The following is a 19154-nucleotide window of genomic DNA, read 5'->3' on the forward strand; positions in this document are numbered from 1 at the left end:
GACTCGGATTTGTTGCCCTTTTAACCAATCTAGCACCACCAGCAGGCACAAGCCGGCCTTCCACAAAGGCATTCCAACAAGGCTCCTGACTGAGCCTCTTCCAGTCTTAACCTTGGCAGCCCAGGAGCAGGAGCTCTTCTTCTTCCATGAGTTGCTGGAGCAGCTCACTAGCCTCATCCACCCTCGCAGCACCATTCCACAAGGCCGGGTGCTGAATGACAATTTCTGCACTCACCAGACGACGTTCCACGAGTGACTACCCAATCATTATCTGCATGCCCTCTGAATTATTTTGGTTACTCCAGACCGCTCCATGAAGGCAATATATTCTTTTTCACCTATTCTACGGCATTTCGTGTGATTTTCCCCCTGCAAACCATGAGTCTTGAATTTGTTAAGATGTCCACCGCCTTCTAATCCACTCCTTCAAACCAGGAAATTTTCCCTGGTTGTCCTTTTTAACCAATCTAGCGCCACCGGCAGGCGCAAGCCGGCCTTCCACAAAGGCATTCCAACAAGGCTCCTGACTGAACTGACTGAGTGTGCCGTGTGAAGAGCGTGCCACCCTCTTGCAGCTCTGCTCTGCACTGTTACTCACAGCCCAACACTCGGTGATTCTTCACTTCATGAACCGTAGGCATCAGCCCGGAAGCTAAGTGGACTCATATCCCGTCTTGAGGACTGGCAGCTACTTATCAACTGACGACATACCAAACATTCCTGCACCCAAACGGTGAGACTCTCGTTCGCCTCTGTATTTCCCCTTTGATCCATACCCTTTGCCACCCTCAACCTATTGTGCTCCCGCTCGTAGCATATGCTGAAGCACCATGCGACTAACTGTATGGTGCCTCTTGCATATTAAAGTCTGCACAGCCACAAGTACTATCCTATGCACCCCCTCTCTCTTGGCCCTACTTATCTGAACGCGTTATGCCCACCCGCCCAACAGGGAAGCTATAACATGTTTCACATCCTAAACCTGTAATTAACTAGCTTCCTGTTCTCGCTGCATATGCATCTGAACACCCCTGCAGTGACTCCCACCCTGCTACGTTGTATATCGGTGAACTTGCTCCATAACCTTTCTTAATTAATGTACTACGGTATACGCATTTTACCTGTGCCTCATTGTACTACTGTTTATGCATGTGGCGTATGCCTTTTCGCGCATCATCTATGCTTGCACTAGCCATAATGCCATATTACTCATGAATTTAAGCCGCACCAGACCTGTATTAGTAACTATGTCTTTATGACTTTAGAAATGATTCCTACACTGCGCAGCAGTAAAACAGCTCTGAATTGCCGCGCTATCTAGTCTGCGAGAGTAGATGCTACACTGATGCTACACTGCAATTCCTGTGCTGTTTGTGCCCAGGTGGCTCCTAACATTGCCTGTAGCCTACACTGCATTCCCAACGCATGTTGCTCTTAGCCTCACCGGCTAACCAAACCCTATAGCACCTTACTTCCAGACTAACCTGGCAATTCAATTGCACGCCACTCACTGCTTCACAGTGCGAAGGTTCTAAATGGATACATGACCCCCACAGCTTGATACAGTATCAGACAGACAGGCCTTTAACCAACCTACAAACTAAAATGACTCCATATTATTCACGACTTACGCCACACCCTACTTTACTACAAATCAACATCAGCGTACAATATATCAGGGTCATTCTAAGGCCTAACCTCAAGCTAGTATGATCTATACTCATCAGCGTCATCCTAGTCATGGCCATTGATCTGAATGACACTTGGCCTAGTAGGATCGTTGTCTGTCCTCCCTTTGTACCGCCCCTGCCTCGTCGCACCTTGAAACACTTGTGTATAGGCGTGTTATAAATGCCATTGTCCCGGGAGGATAGCTCAGCGGCAACATGCCCGTCTTGGAAACAAGACGACACAGAGTTTCACAGGTTCGATCCCCGGGTCTGCGTTTAGAAACCTCTGGGTATTAAGCACATTATAAATAACATATCATATCATATCATATCATATCATATCATATCATATCATATCATAGCACAGTCTATATTCATAACCTCCCAGCTGACTGTACCTCCCCTGCAAATACTGCATCCGACCAGCTATAAATTGTACTCTCCTAACAACAACACAGCAACCTCGGTCCTTACTTGTGACAAGAGGAAGAATAGACTCAGAGACAGGACACAAAATCCCTTGCTGCATCAAATCCACAGGCTAGTATCCCATCCCGGGGACAACTTAAACCTCACATACATTGCCACTAATTTAGCGGATGATATATCAAATATCCATTGGACCCAGACCAATAGAAATAAGTCGCTTAGGCACAGGCCAATACGTGCTTCGAGTACAACTAAAGTTACACCTACAAATGACAAAACTGACATTATACCCACACAACTTAAAGGTGCCCTGATTAATGCCAGATCAATCCCTGCTCACGCCTTGGACATATCTGACCTCATCACAACAAACAACCTTGATTTTATTGCCATAACAGAAACCTGGCTGCATCCTGCAGCAGGACCAGCATTAGCCCTTGCCTTACCGGACTTTTATGCATTCATTAGTGAGGACAGAACTAGCACAAAGGGAGGAGGCATTGCCTTCATTTCCAAATCTAACCTCAACATCAGAGAAATCCAGAACATCCCATTCACATCCGGAGAACCTTTGTCCACTAAAATCACGATCTCTCCCATGACCTCACTAATCCTACATCTCATCTATAGGCCGCCAGGTCCTATCTACTCCTTCGACGAGGACATAGCTGCCGTACTAACCACGGATACAAAACGTACCTCTAAAGTGCTCATCCTTGGAGACTTCAACCTAGGTCTTCATGACAGCTCTGACACTCAAGCTTCCATCATAGCCAACACTATTGAAACACATGGTTTCACCATACGATTCGCTACTCCAACCCATGTCAAAGGTTGCACGCTTGTCTGGCTCACTGACAACTGCACCACTCACATTTCCAACAATGATCCTTGCCCTTGCTCAGACCACAATAGTATACCATTCAATATCAGCACTAACACACCGACAAACTCACCAACGCCGATGGCACTTGCGACACAACCATGTAACATGCGTAACATCACGCCTGACAACATTCTCCCACTAATCTCACGGCTCACTACACACGTTGAAGAGTCAGCTAACCCAGCCTCCCTGGAAGCCACTTATAATTTAGTTATGGAAACAGCTCTAGATGCCGTGGCCCCTTTAGGTAACTGCAAAGCTAAACCTTAAGCACATCTTAACCAGTGGTTCACCTCTGAACTTAAAGAATTACGTAGCAAAAAAAGAAATGCTGAAAATAATTGGAGGAAAAGCCCATCAATCCTCAATAAACAACAATTCACCTCACTAGCATCTGACTACAGAAAAGCTACCCATCCTGCCAAAAGCAATGCCTATAACATGCACATAGAAAATGCTAACTCTAGCTCCAAAGAGCTCTTCTGAGTCCTAAGAGAATTAGAAGCCCTTTCTCAGGCCCCCGACCAATGCATCAAAGACCAAACCTGGTGTGAAAATATACAAAAGGCACTCATGGACAAAATTACATCACTCCAGGTCAAAATTAATAATAAAAAGTTGAAAGTTAATACAGCTCAGCACTCCACGATCGAACTCACTTCACCCAAACCATTCCCTAAGTTCGAATTCTCCACTATTATGATAGAGGAAACCACCAAAATCATAAAGGCCTCAAACCCTCACGATGCCAAGGCGACATCTGCCCTGCAACCTTACTCAAAGACTGTACTGATAACTTGGCACCTTTCATCCCCTCACTCATAAAACATTAATTTACCTCAAAGTACCGGATAACCTTAAGGAAGCTTGGGTGATGCCTTTACTGAAAAAAACAACTTTTGACCCAAATGTACCTACTAATTACCAGCTCATCACAACGGTACAATTTTTATTAAAAAATACTTGACAGAGTAGCATATGTCCAGATTCAAAAACATTTAGAAACTCACCATCTGCTGGGTCTCCGTCAATCAGGCTTCCACCCTGGCCATGGCACAGAAACGGCTCTATTAGACCTTAAAGTGCAAATGGACCAGATCAGAGATAGAGGTGACATAGCCATCCTCCTCCTTTTAGACCTCTCAGAGGCCTTTGATCTTGTAAACCACAATATCCTATGTCGTCACATAGCCAGTGATGCCCACTTCTATAATAATGCAATAGCATGAATCAAATCGTTCTTATCAAACCGAACGATGAGAGTCTTGTCATACTCAGTGGCGGCTAGTCCCACCCCAATCACCCGTGGAGTGCCTCAGGGATTATGCGTATCACCTACCATGTACAATGCATGCACTAAACCCCTCTTCGATAAATTGGACAATTTGGGTGTCAAATACACAAACTATGCTGATGACACCCAAATACTAATTCCTATCACGGGGGACTACATCACTCACACGAATGCCTTAAATGCAATCTATTACACGATCCAAGCCTGGATGGCTCAGAATGAGTTATGTCTTAACGATGATAAGACCGAGATTCTGATCCTGGGTAGCCAAGCTAAACTCAAAAATCTCTCACCACTGTACCAATAAATAAATAAAATGGCAAAACAATTCTATCCCTCTTAAAAACATAGAAATAAAAAGGTAAAAACAGACTTTCAAGTCAACTTTTTCCATACATAAAAACAAATTCATAGCAGAGTTATGCACTGTCATTTTAAATGCATCCCTATATGCCTATTCCAAACAAGAGCAACACATATGTCTTATTTCTGAACATTTGAAAGTGCATTACACTTTCATCACAATTTAATATGTGAATTTCCCCATGCCACAAAGGCCCTCTTAAATTTACAAATATGCAAAATAGAAAGTGTATAAAATAGCATATACATATCTGCCTCTATTATGCGTTTGTATAAATTCCACAAACAATAATTTATCTACTTGATTTCCACAGAAAATGTAATCAACCAGGCAGTTCCTCAAAAACCGGAAACTGCATTTCACAGAAAGTAAGTACATTCCTTAATAAATTGTCACTAGAACCTCAATTACAGAGTAGCAGTTTGTACTACAATGTTATACCCAGCTGACTATTTACTTGCAGTAAGGGGAGAGGCAACTTGAATCACAGTTAGAACATTGTCAGTATGTTTCTAATAAATGTATACAAACTCATTTACAATCACCAATCAACACATTAAACCCATGTGATTATTTATGGGAGTAAAAACTACAGTATAGAACCCATGCCTGTTTTCCCATTGTCACATTATGCATGTAATTCCACTCCCCATCATGGTTCGTACATAAGCATTCAGTCCCTTCCTCATCCCAGCTCATCATTACCAGGCAGCAGTCCTTGTCATCCCACTCCCTCATTACCCACACAACTCCCCTCGTTACCCATGCTCTCATTATCAGCACAGCTCCCTTCCTTGTTCCGGCCCCTATTTCCTCTGTAACTCCCTTCCTCATATCAGAACATCATCAATCACACACTTAAAAAGAATTAATGGTAGCGTCAGGTACTGTCATTTGTTTTCTCTTCCCTCTACGACTAATCCCAGCAGAAGCAGGGAATGTGTGTAGGTTCTGCACGTTTCAAGTGTATCACATTTATAAATGTAAGATGTGCATTTCAGTGTGCAACGATGAACACTAAATGTACAAATATACAAATGGCAGGTGTTTAAACCAGAATATGCGTATCTGCATCCATTATACATTTGTATAAATTCCACAAAACCACATATATTTCTTCTTTGTAATGTCCGGAGAAACCTTATTCAACTATCACTTTAATTAGTGGCTACTGGAACCTGCATTACAGACCTCCAGTTTGTACCACAAATCTATCGCCTTAATGACAACGTATGCAGTAAGGGGAGAGGCAATGCTAATGCCTATTAAAACTTTGGCAGTATTTCTCCCCAAAATAAGTTCTTTGATTTTAGCAGGCGGAAACTCTCGCTCTCATTTGTTGCCTCCACCTCTCTCATAAAAGAATTCCCGTAAAATACGTATATTCCAGAATATGCCTCTTGGAACGAGAACCTTCCATCAGACAATGATTTATATGGGTAGTCTAGATTTTTATAATGGGCTTTTCTCAGTGAGGCAAATGTAACCTTCTTTTTATAACTGACACACATATATTGGAAGTGGTCATTCTAAGAGAACATTGCAACATTTTCAAAAGAACCACTTTACAATGTTAGTTCAATTAATGCGGTCAACCAGCATGACTGCAACACTAGAAAAATCTGTTGCACGATGCTCCTTTCCTTCTTACTCGGTCCCCCGCTGGAGCCATAGCTCACTCCTTTTTTGGTACACTTCTATCACTGGACAGAGGGCTTACACAAGTCTGTTTCAATGGTAAACCCCATGGAAATAAGCTTTGTTAATCAGGCCTAGAGATTTTTTGTGAGACAACGAGAAAAAAAGATTGCGGAGAGAGAGACATAGCCAGGAAGAGAAAGTGCAAGCTTGGCGTGTGATTTGCAGGGTAAAGTTAGTAAATAATTTAACATTTTAAGTGCACTGCCTTTTTTCCTTTTTGTTAAGTGAGGCAGAACAAAGCCATAGAGACAGATCTGTGAGGCCAAATATATTTCTAGGCCCATTTATCCTATGGCATTAACTATTTATTTTATTTGTTTAAACGGGCTCTCCTGCTACTCAAAGATTGAGTGCATTGTATATGCTGCGGTATATGAATTGCACTTTCCCTTTCGTTACATTATTTTTCATGCAATTGGCAACTCTCCAAAATGAACAACATCATCAAATAATAACGACGTTCTCATAAAGTACATCATGCCTCATTCCTCCAGCTTCTGTGCACAAAAAGAATACGTGCTATCATTACCCAGATTAATTGAACCCAATTAATCGACCTGTTTTGCCACTGTGAGCCGATGACCGGCAAGAGCTGAGATGCTTGGATAATATAAGTGGTTCTAATATATTGTACAGTTCCATGGTTCAATTGGTTAATTTTTCAGCATTACCCACCTATTTGCTCCTAATATATTTGCTCCATTTCATTCAATCTACGATGCCGGTGGTAAATAAAATATAAAAAGACAATGGGTGCCTAGTCGTTGTTTACTGTTCATTAATGCTGGAGGAGCAACGATTTATGGGCATTTATGGGCTACACGTAAGACATTATTTGAAATTGTGCTTTTGGACTTTGCGTCTGCTTGGCCACTCACGATTCCAGGCGATTCCAGTGTCTGGGTTTATCCCAGACAGCACTCCAAGCGTTTGCTTTTTAACGTCTACTGAAAGATGGCGGCTTTTCACCAGCGGATGAACGCAGGAGCCGCACTATTGCTTGCATACCCATCTTCCTAATAAGCAACCATCTGCTAAGAATATAACTGCACACATGCCAGACAGTGTTAGAAGGATTATCAATGTTTCTGTCCCCTCAAATAATTTGTCCAAGAAATCAAATATTTGAACCTGACATAAGTTTCAACCCATCTTCACTTGAAACGTTTTCAGTTTCACAGTGTCACAACAGGACACGCCCTTCCTTCCGCACTGCTCTTTCAGATTTATGAAGTGCAAGGTTTTGTAGACAGCTTAACTTCTGGATTCCATCGTTTATGTTTAACCAACCTCCTTTGTTAACTTGATTTATGTCTCACTAATGGCCAACAGTCGCCTTTGCTGGCTCTGATATGCACTAAATCTGTTTTCTATTGCATTACTGCAGCATTACCCTGTATGATAGCAGTTCTGTCACAATTTAGTGAAAAGAAAATATGTCTCCAAAGGATCTTAGGTGTCACACCACTCCAGCTTGTGTGTCTCTCCCAGGCCTGGGTGTCAGTATTTCCTTGTTCTGGTTTCTCATAGACCTCAGATGTTTCAGTTTTCACATGTTCTACTCTGTTATAGACCTTGGGCCTCATTAGGACCCTGGCGGTAGCCGTGCCCTTATTAAGGGCACAGCTGCCGCCGGTAATGAATTTTTACCGGGTCCATGGAATGAGCAATTACCGGGTCATGCCGAACTTGGCGGACCCGGTAATTGCCCATTCAATGGACCCGGTAAAAATTAATCCCCATTCCCATTTGAGCCCCGTAGGGCTCAATGGGAATAGGGATGATGCTAACAACGGGCCTGTTAACAGGCCCGTTGTTAGCATGCTTGTCCCCTCGCGGGACCTGCAAAGGATGTCTGGTAATAGGGCGGTACAGGGTTAACGGCACCGGCACCTTTACTGGCGCCGTTAACCCCTTAGCGCCCTCCTCGTAATGAGGCCCCTTGTGTTTTCAGCATTAATTTCTAAAAGTCTCTCCCAGACCTATGCTTTCTTTACACTCAGCATTCAGGCCTTTCTTAGACCACTGGCAGGCTTCACACCTCCGTATCAAGGCCATCTTGTAGGTAGGCTTCTCACCTTTACATCAGGGCCACCTAATACTAAGTGGCTAACTCCCTGTCTCCGATGAGAGTGGCAAAGACACTGGGCTGCTGCTGTTCATTTAGATTTGTGTCTCCCTATTTTACAGCACTTCTATCCTCACCTCTGATTATCTCTGATCTTAAGAGTCTATTGGAGGAATGGACCAAAGATAACATAGACTCCCTGTATCTGATTGTTGGAGATCTTAACTACGCAAGATTCCATCAAAAAGACATGTACTCAAACTTTGAACTAATATCAAATAACAATAAAGCTACTTTTGTCACAGCAGATGGTGAAATCATAGGTAATGAAGATGCCTGGGAAATGTTTATTAACTCTAGCGGGTTATTGCAGCTGTACTCTAGCAGTTGGGAGTCTGATGGTGTTAGGGAGAATTCTCATTCAAAGGCTAATTTCCCTTACCTAGTGAGTCCCCCAGCAGCTTTGCTGGATTTCTGGAGTCTATTTTTTCACTTGGTAAGAGTGTGAGCTTTTCCCCCACTCTTACCTATGTTTTGCTATGTGTATTTCCTCTGTTTTTGTGATTGTGGACTCTGGAGTACACCACTTCTGTAGCCCACCTTCAGTGCAGTGACACAGGGTTGTCTTTTAGACTTCCCACCGACTCCATTTCTGGGGCTGACTCCTGTCCCCCATAAAAGGGTAAAGTTTCCATTAACTTTACTTTTCATTAGTCATTTAACCACAGATCCAGTACACCCCATCTTACATGGAGTACTGGAAAGGGTTAATCCTTAGCCCTTTTTATCTGTACCTCCTAGAAGATTGTTTAGCTCTTTTTAACATTTACACTTGGCTGGTGGCAGTGGCATCTACCATAACTTTTCTACCGCGATTATACTATATAAACGTGGTATCGTTTTAGGCTATTACATTAGCCTTGAACTTAAACCCGCTTGACCAAATACTTTTTCTTTTGGCTCCGGTCAGGTTTATTCGCCATTTCTTTATGTTAAAGTCCTTCTTGTGTTTTACTTTGCGCGGCAAACCAGGTTTGCCTTCTTTGCTCACTGTCTTTTGGCGGGCTTCTGCCCAGAAGCCCTCCTCTAGGCGCCTGGGTGTCTAGGTGGGCTGAATGTGAGGGAGGGGTGTAGTCACCCCCTGCACAGGGTATCCTAGGAAATCCAAGTTGCACTTTGCCATGATTGGCTGAGGTGGTTGTCTGGGCCGGACATCCCCCCTACCGCGTGATTGACAGCCACGCTGTGTGAATGGGGGATTTTGGCATAAAAGGCAGGACTCTTGGGCTGGAAGTCAGAGTCGCCACTGTAACTACAAGGAACCGAAGAGAAGCGGAGAAGAAGTTGGCTGCTGCAACCACCCCGTCCCGGTGAAGCCCTGCTGTAGTCCTGAGCTATCTACCCTTCGATGAACAGAGAAGATCCAGTCCGGAGTCTTTTTCCCTTGAGCCTGGTGGGGATAACCAGCTCATCTTCTACAGCCAGAGGATCCTCTTTGTGGTCGAAATTTCTGCACACTGCTGTAGTCATCCGGATAGCCATCTGAAGAGCCTCTCCTGTTTTTAAGGAGCACACCTTTTATTCACCGTCGCTGCTGCCAGCTTCAGCCCTGTGTAGTGCAGACCCCTTCAGACGTCCTCCTTCTTGCCGAAGCGCCAGGAACCGTGGGTCTGCAGGAATTTACCAGGAAAAACTGCTGAGGCACCAGCTTCTTCATTGAATAAGGTACTGTGTTCTGCTCGAGGAAATTTGGGTGAATCCCTTTTCTTCGCCTCCAAGGCTTGCCCTTGTCTTCCCTCCTTCTTATAACTTTTGCTTCCTCTGTTGACAATATCTAAGTACTCCTGGCTATGCTGAATCGTGAACAATCTGACTGTGTGATCTTCGACAACAGGAACCCGGTTCCACTTGACACTGGCTCCGGCCTATTGACTTTTGCATTTCTCTCTAAGAGTGTTCTCTGGTTCTGTCTACCTTGACAAAAGTATTGCCTATGATTTTTGCCCTAACTCTCTCTTAGGGGCATCCTTATACATGGTCTGCTAGAAATTGTAGATCGTGGATCTGTTATATTCTTATCCCCTTTGCTATGTGTCAATTCCTCGGTAAACCCCAAATCACTCCACCACTGCAAGACTGAGGGGTTTAACCACTGAGGTGAGATGGGAAAAAAAGACAGATATTAAAAATTATTACAACAATATCCTTAAGAGACACAAAGCTACGATGCACACTGCTAAATGCTCTCCCTGTACAATGCCCTAAGACAAGCTGACGGGCATACATTTTGGGACATCTATAAAAAACGATTAGCAAAGGATGTAAGAAAGGGAATTGAGATAAATCTCATTTCTGAAGAGTAGTGGATGAGACATATTACTGGCCTGTATTATGAAACCAATACTGAGATTACCAAGAAAGATCCTTTCAGCCAAAGTAATGTAAAATCTATCATCAACACAGAAGATGATACGGTGGTTGAGTTTATTAGGAAATTGAAGCCATCTAAGGCTCCTGGACCAGGTGGGATACCTAATTTAACCTATAAACATAAGCCTGAATACCGGGGCTCTATTCTGTCTCACCTATTTAAAAATGTTGTTTAAACAGGCTTTATACCATTAAGTTGGAAGGCTTCTATACTATTACCAGTGTTTAAAAAGGGCTCTAGAGATAATCCTGAAAATTATAGGCTCTTGGCCATAACCGATGCTTACTCCAAGATTTTTTCTCAGCTAGTTTTAGCAGAATGGAAGAAATGGATCAAGAAAGATAATGTATTACCAACATTCCAAACTGGGTTTAGGCAGAGGATGGGATCCCTGTTCAATCTATGGTCCCAAATCTTTCTTATGCGCCAAACCAGATTTAGGAAACGAGATTCATTGTATGTCTGCTTTATAGATTACAAGGGTACTTTTGACACAGTAGACAGGAAAAAACTGTGGACTAAGTTAAAAACTTGGAATCTGAATTTGACAATCTTATCCTTCATCTGAGGATTGTACTCTGATACTATAACACAAATTCGATTGAATCAGGAGGGTACACTTAGTGAAAATGTTAACACAAATGTTGTCCTAAAACCAGGCTATATACTGGGCCGACCATCTATAATTTATATGTGGCCGATATGGGGCAGCGTATGAGGGACACTCGTAACTTCTCTCCTAAGATTGATAAAGAATGTGTTTGCTGGCTAGCCTATGCGGATGATACCCTCCTGGTTGATCGTACCGTGATCGGATTACAGCGCAGTATGAACAGTTTATGTGAATACTCCTGGTTGAATAATCTAAGTAAAAATTACACTAAAACCAAAATAATTTCTATTCATCATAACATGAAGGGCAGAACTAAATTTGTATGGATGATGGATGGAGTATCCATTGAAGTTGTAGACTTGTATATATATTTAGAGGTATATATATCTAGCACATTGAGCAAAAAATGTCTGGAGAATTACGTCTCCCAGAAAGTTGAAAGAAGATTTGTAGCTGTCCTTAATCTACTTGGACAGGAGGCTGGCTATTCGATTGAAGCTTTGGTAAAACTCTTTAAAACCTGTATCGTGCCTTGTCTCGACTATGGAATGGAGATATTTACAAATAAAGAAAGACAGTGGGTACAGAGGCTGGAAGGGAGATTGTGGAGAAGAGCACTTGGGCTACCTAGAAATACGCCAACTGAAGTGATACATTGTGAACTGGGATTATTATCTTTAGACACCCACTTGAGAATAAAAATGGGAATATTTTTTCTTCGTGCACTTGATAAGAAGGATCACAGGGACACTGTATTCGCGGCCTTTAGTAATGTATTGGTGGAAGGAGGGGCAAACAATCCCCTAAAGAAGTGAGTGGAGGATGTACACCTTTTCTTTGCAGAGATAGGCTTCCAAATGAATGCTGACGATCCCCTTGTGGTGTTGGAAAAGAAACTAAAAGAAACTGCTGCCACTGGGCTCATAATGCAAATGTTTCTTACTTGGGGAAACTAAAACAATTTGTATCATATGTGCAACAAGGATTCCCAGTAAATTCTCCATGTCATTACCTTGTCAAACTCTTTGACCCCAGAGTGAGAAGATTTGTATTGTTATTACGTTTGGAATTGCTTTCTATGCTCTCTCGAACTGGTACCTGGGTGGGCCTAACGTATGAATCTAGAACTTGTAGGTCATGCAATCAAGCAGTTAAAACCCTCAGACTCGTACTTACATCATGCCCAAAATTGGAGGAAATCTATGAAAAAGGTTATGGAAGGTTGAGATATGAATTTACAAATCCGACCTATGATCATGTTTGGGCTAGTACATATTCAGGGAATTCGATGATATTACATTTTGCGGTCTACTATATGTGGACACAAATATTACAGATATTATGAATGATTTTTATGTTTTGTATTATGATGTAGTATTGACAACGAATGTATTGGTAGGTAAGTACATTGATCCGTTTCTTATATGGGTATTGTTTTATATATTACTAATTTTAGTTCTTACATATGCCATGTTTCTTTTTATAATGAATGTATTGTAATTAATATAATGAAATTACTGTTGTTAAGTGTCAAAATATATATGTGTTCATTATGTGTTATAAGGTTTATTTAATTGAAAGAACACAATTTAAAAAAAAAGGCATTGCCTTCCTCATTGACAAAACAAACATTTAAATATACGTATAAAAGAACAAACACTTTCTGGTGGTGAACTGAAAAAAGGCCATACATAAAAGATGAGTGTGCGTGCGTGTTTTGGCCAGTAAGAATTAATGCATTTCATACATTATTCACTTTGTTTTTTATGTGTTATGTGTAGGTATTTTCAAGTGCACTATTGCCACAGGCACCCCATGGCGCTAAGCAGAAGCTGCAATGCTTTATGACGCACAGACATTGGTATGGATAGAAGTACTTAGTAAACAGGTATGTTTTAAGTCTCGTCTTGAAATTCAGGATGAAAGGAATACATTTAAGATGCCTGGCAATAGATTTTCATAGGCAGTGATAGATAACTGAAAGATCTGCATCCCATTCATTGTTTCTGATATATGAATTCAATCATAAGAGGATCAGACACTGATCTCAATGAATAATTGGGAGATTATTGCTCTAAGGCTTGAATTTGGCAAGAATGAACGTGGCACCTTGGCCATACTGCATGCGTTTTAAGCAGTACATAGAATCTTGAATGCTAAACATTCAGAAATTGAAAGACCGTGTAGAAATCCAAGAACAGAGGTAATAGTTTCCCATTGTGCAAAACCTGTTGTGGTGCAGGCAGCAGCATTCTGAAGGTGCACGGGCCATTGCATTAGATTGGCAGGAAGATCTAGGTACACGACTCTGACATGGTCAATGCGCAATAGGACCATCGCAAGGACAATTGAGATCTTTTTTGCCAGTTCCAAGAGTAGGATTATCTGGTTCAAAGTTCATCAGAGGCCAGAAGCTGGTTTGTACAACTGTGGTACAACCTGGAAAATCAAAGATGATTTACAATTTACAGTGTATCCCAAATTCATGACCTGTGATGACGGTTGCCTAGTTCAGTAGGACATCAAGATTTCCAAAGGTTAGTTAGGATGCTGTCTGACTATTTGAATTTAAATTTTTTGTTAGATTGTTTAAAAAAAGAAATATTGTTCATCCAATTATTGATGACCAGCAGACAGGCTGGAAGTAAGGAGGAATAGATTCTTCTGTGTCCACTAAATTCTGGGTGTAATCACCAGATTTATCCCATAACTTTTGGTAAAACTCAGAAGAGAAAGAATGTATACATTTAAAGGAGAGGGGAAATGGCAGTGGTGGAGCTGGTGGGTCCTCTGGCCACTCCTCAAAGCCTTCATTCCCACTCATAGCAGGGCCTCCTTCCCTTCTGTTGCTGATTGTTGCTCTGCTGCCTGCAGAAAGAAGAGACTGCAGAACGTGATGTGTGGAGGTACGTATACATGAAAAAGTATTTGTCTGTATTGATTTGCAAGAGTTTGAACATGCATGTAAACCATTATATGTGCATGTGCACAAATCTGAATGTGCATTACTGCATGTGTGCATGTGTGTGTATATTTGTGCAAGTGTCTGCAGGTTTGACTCTGTGTGTGTGTGTGCCAGTGTCAGTAACTTTATGTGTGTTTGTGTTCGAGTGTATGCTGTAGGAATATGTAGGGAAAGATAATGCATTGGTTTCATAGGGACAGTAAAAACGAGAACTTCAATGGAGGCAGTGAAATGAATGCAAAGACAGCAAAGTGAAATGAACTGTGTAAAATGTACATGTTACAGTGAATGGGTTATTTGTAAATTGCACTGAATAAGCTAACCCCTAATATAATCAACTAACAATTTCCCATTAAATAACCTAATTAATTAATGTACCCTTTAACAGAGCAGTGCAATTGATTCAGGTGACAAATTCTGTTTTCGTTCAGTAGAAGTAAACGAGCTTGCAAAATGCATTGGCTGTCTTTTTACATTCAAAAGGGCATTGTGTGCTGCAGGAAGCAAAGTTGATACAAGTAGGCTCAGGGGCTGGGGTGTTGAGAGAGAGAAATAGCTTGATTCTAGAAGGATTATGCTGGGTTGACAGTAGACGTCAGGAGGGAGGCAGGGTAAGTAAAGATTGACAGGCCTATGGCATAAATCTAGCTACAGTCGGGGTGGAGAGTCAGTCATAATTTTGCGGATAGACAAGATCAAGTCTGCAGCTGGGCTGTGCATCTGGGCATAGCCAGGCTGTGCACGAGAGAGCAAGATACCAGGCAGCAGTCCGAAAGAGGTCGGGGTAAGGTCACCAACTTCTAACTGGGCCGTCAAGATGGCGAAATTTGTAACACTCCAGTTTGCTGGTAAAACACTTCAGAGAGGGAGTGTCCTGATAATAGGGCAAAGGTTCCACAATTGGATGTGAGTATCTGTAGAAATTGAGGGGAGTGCGGAGAGTGTGTTATCTTTCCGTTGGTCAGTTAGAATTGGAAAGTTGTTATTTTTAAACAGAGATATTCTTTTTCTTTTTCGCATGTGCGAGTGGGAATTACTGACAGAGGGAAGGTTGACTGCTATAGTAATATTATTCACGCTATGTGTTTTCTGTCTCTTCTCTGAGATTACATTTTGTAACAGCCTCGGGTTTCAAGGTCTTGGCAAGATAAATTAATGTTTTCATTGTGAACAAAGATGACATGTATCTATTGTAACAAGTTTTAACCTGTGCATTGCATAACCTATTTTTAAATTATAACATGTACATAAAAATTACAAAAACTGAATTAGTTGGATTGTATTCTTGTGTCTATGTGAATTATTTTAAAAGACGGAAAATAATAAGAAAGTGTCCTAGTGCACCCAACAGCAGTAAAATATTTGCCACATGTGGTAAAGTGGGAGGTAAAGGTTGGGAACCAGCTAGCAAGCTAGAAAACTTATGATGCATGTGTGTGTGTGTCTCAGCTGTGCATGCTGACAGCTGAGCAGATCCGTCAAAGACGGTAGGCTGGTTTCTGTAAATATGTTACCGGCAAAACAGCTGATGCTGCTCTGTCCCTATAAGTGCAAAGTCCATTAGTCTACACTTACAGTCAACCCTAAACAGAATATAAATGTAAGGGAGGGGAGACTTGCCTCATCATATAGGGCATTACCATAAATATGCTCACTACTATTATACCACAACACTAAAATGCTGCCATTTCTAAATACCATCCAAATTATGTAATAGCCCTCAGACGAAACCCCTAACATATTTTGGTGTATTGGCTTTGTGGGAACAGACTGTAAGGTAGTTACTGGGCATGGCAAGTGTATTCAGAACAGCCATGTGTGCATTTAAAAGGGAACTACTTATCTGAGGTGATAGTGTGTCATCATGTCTCAAATAGGTGCCACATTTTCTGAGCTGGTGAATTACGTTGAGGCAAAGCTATTTGCCCATAGGGTGTGGTCATCAGAAAATGCTGTCCTTTGGCGAGATCGCCTTTGTGGGAAGGTGCAAAAAGAGCCATTAAATGACATTTTTGAAGAAGACAGCATTATCCAAGTATGCCTTTTGAGACTGCTTAGAGCTTCAGACAAAAATGCTGAAAAAGATTGCTTAATACGGCTATGTGCAAAGATTTGGTTCCTCTTAAATCGGTCTTTAAGACTACAGCATAATGATATTGAAGTCATTAATAAATTACAGATTAGTTTGGATGAGGCAAGTGAGCAAACAAAAAGTTTAAAATTACAATTAGAGTCACGTAACACAGAGATGCAGTCCAAATGCAGCAAATTAGACAAACAGTTGTCTCAGAGAAGGAGACAGTTTGAGGAGAGTGAACAGGAACTGAAACAATTGAAAGGAGTCATAGACACGATAAAACAGGATAAAGAGGACACCATTTTGGAGATGCAAATGCTCAAAAAGAATAACATGGAGAGAGAAAATGAATCTCACGCAATGGCCAAAATGTTGGATAAAAATGTCCAGAAGGAGAGGGAGTTTAATTAGTGACAAGTGCAAATAAATGAAATGCAAGCTGTGATTAATAAGATTAATAGTGAGAACTCTAACCTTTGTCAGGAGATCGACTGACTTCATACAAGATGTAAAGATTTGGAGCATCAAGTAGCTACTTGTAAATCTCAAGAAAAGCCACAAGGCATTACATTTAATGGGATCAAGATTACCCCCAACTCTGAATGAGGGAACAATGCACCGATGGCTATACCGGTGGCTAGGCCTGGTTGTAGTCTATCTGGGGGGTTTGATTCAACCGCCAGTGTTTACCATCAACCCTGTCCACCTGAGAAAAGGAATGAGCGACAGAATAATGCATCCCCGAATATTGTGCCAAGTAACCACATCAAAATAATGAAATCAATCAAAGCTTTGATGAAATTGTTTAAAAAGCAAGGTGATTGTTGTATAGAAGATGACATAGAGTCAGTGCATGATATATTTAAAGTCCTTCAAATACCTAGGGACAGTATAGACAGTACTTTCACCTAAGTTTTGATTCAACTACTGCTAGCATCATCAGGGGTCTTAATGAACAAGAAAACTGGTCATGGGCAGACTTTGAAAAAGAGGTCAGACCCCTTTTTTCACCATACCAATCAATGCAAGACGCCAAGAAAGCAGCACATACAATGACGGCAAGGCCAGATATGTCACAGCACCGGTTTCTCTAAGATTTAAGAATTACGTCTCCCAGAAAGTTCAATGAAGATTTGTAGCTGTCCTTAATCTACTTGGACAAGAGGCTGGCTATTCGATTGAAGCTTTGGTAAAACTCTTTAAAACCTGTATCGTGCCTTGTCTCGACTATGGAATGGAGATATTTACAAATAAAGAAAGACAGTGGGTACAGAGGCTGGAAGGGAGATTGTGGAGAAGAGCACTTGGGCTACCTAGAAATACGCCAACTGAAGTGATAAATTGTGAACTGGGATTATTATCTTTGGACACCCACTTGAGAATAAAAATGGGAATATTTTTTCTTTGTGCACTTGATAAGAAGGATCACAGGGTCTCTGTATTCACGGCCTTTAGTAATGTATTGGTGGAAGTAGTGGCAAACAATCCCCTAAAGGAGTGGGTGGAGGATGTACACTTTTTCTTTGCAGAAATAGGCTTCCAAATGAATGCTGACGATCCCCTTGGGGTGTTGGAAAAGAAACTAAAAGAAACTGATGCCACTTGGGCTCATAATGCAAATGCCTCTTACTTGGGGAAACTAAAACAATTGGGATCATATGTGCAACAAGGATTCCCGGTGAATTCTCCATGTCATTACCTTGTCAAACTCTTTGACCCCAGAGTGAGAAGATTTGTATTGTTAATACGTTTGGAATTGCTTTCTACGCTCTCTCGAACTGGTGCCTGGGTGGGCCTAACGTATGAATCTAGAACTTGTAGGTTATGCAATCAAGCAGTTCAAACCCTCAGACTCTTACTTACATCATGCCCAAAATTGGAGGAAATCTATGAAAAAGATTATGGAAGGTTGAGATATGAATTTACAAATCCAACCTATGATCATGTTTGGGCAAGTACATACTCAGGGAATTCAATGATATTACATTTTGCGGTCTACTATATGTGGACACAAATATTACAGATGTTATGAATGATTTTTATGTTTTGTATTATGATGTAGTATTGACAACAAATGTATTGGTAGATAAGTACATTGATCCGTTTCTTATATGGGTATTGTTTTATATATTACTCATTTTAGTTCTTACATATGCCATGTTTCTTTTTGTAATGAATGCATTGTAATTAATATAATGAAATTACTGTTTTTATGTGTCAAAATATATATGTGTTTATTATGTGTTATAAGGTTTATTTAACTGAAAGAACACAATTTAAAAAAATGCATTACCTTCCTCATTGACAAAACAAATATTTAAATATATGTATAAAAGAACAAATGCTTTCTGGTGGTGAACTGAAAAAAGGCCATACATAAAAGATGAGTGTGCGTGTGTGTTTTGGCCAGTAAGAATTAATGCATTTCATAAATTATTCACTTTGTTTTTTATGTGTTATGTGTAGGTATTTTCAAGTGCACTATCACCACAGGTACCCCATGGCGCTAAGCAGAAGCTGTAATGTTTTATGACCCACAGAAATTGGTATGCATAGAAGTACTTAATAAACAGGTATGTTTTAAGGCTCGTCTTGAAATTCAGGATGGAAGGAATACATTTAAGATGCCTGTCAATAGATTTTCATAGGCGGTGAT

Source organism: Ambystoma mexicanum, chromosome 6p (genome assembly GCF_040938575.1).
Source record: "Ambystoma mexicanum isolate Mex_15411 chromosome 6p, UKY_AmexF1_1, whole genome shotgun sequence".
In the NCBI taxonomy this organism is placed as follows: domain Eukaryota; kingdom Metazoa; phylum Chordata; class Amphibia; order Caudata; family Ambystomatidae; genus Ambystoma; species Ambystoma mexicanum.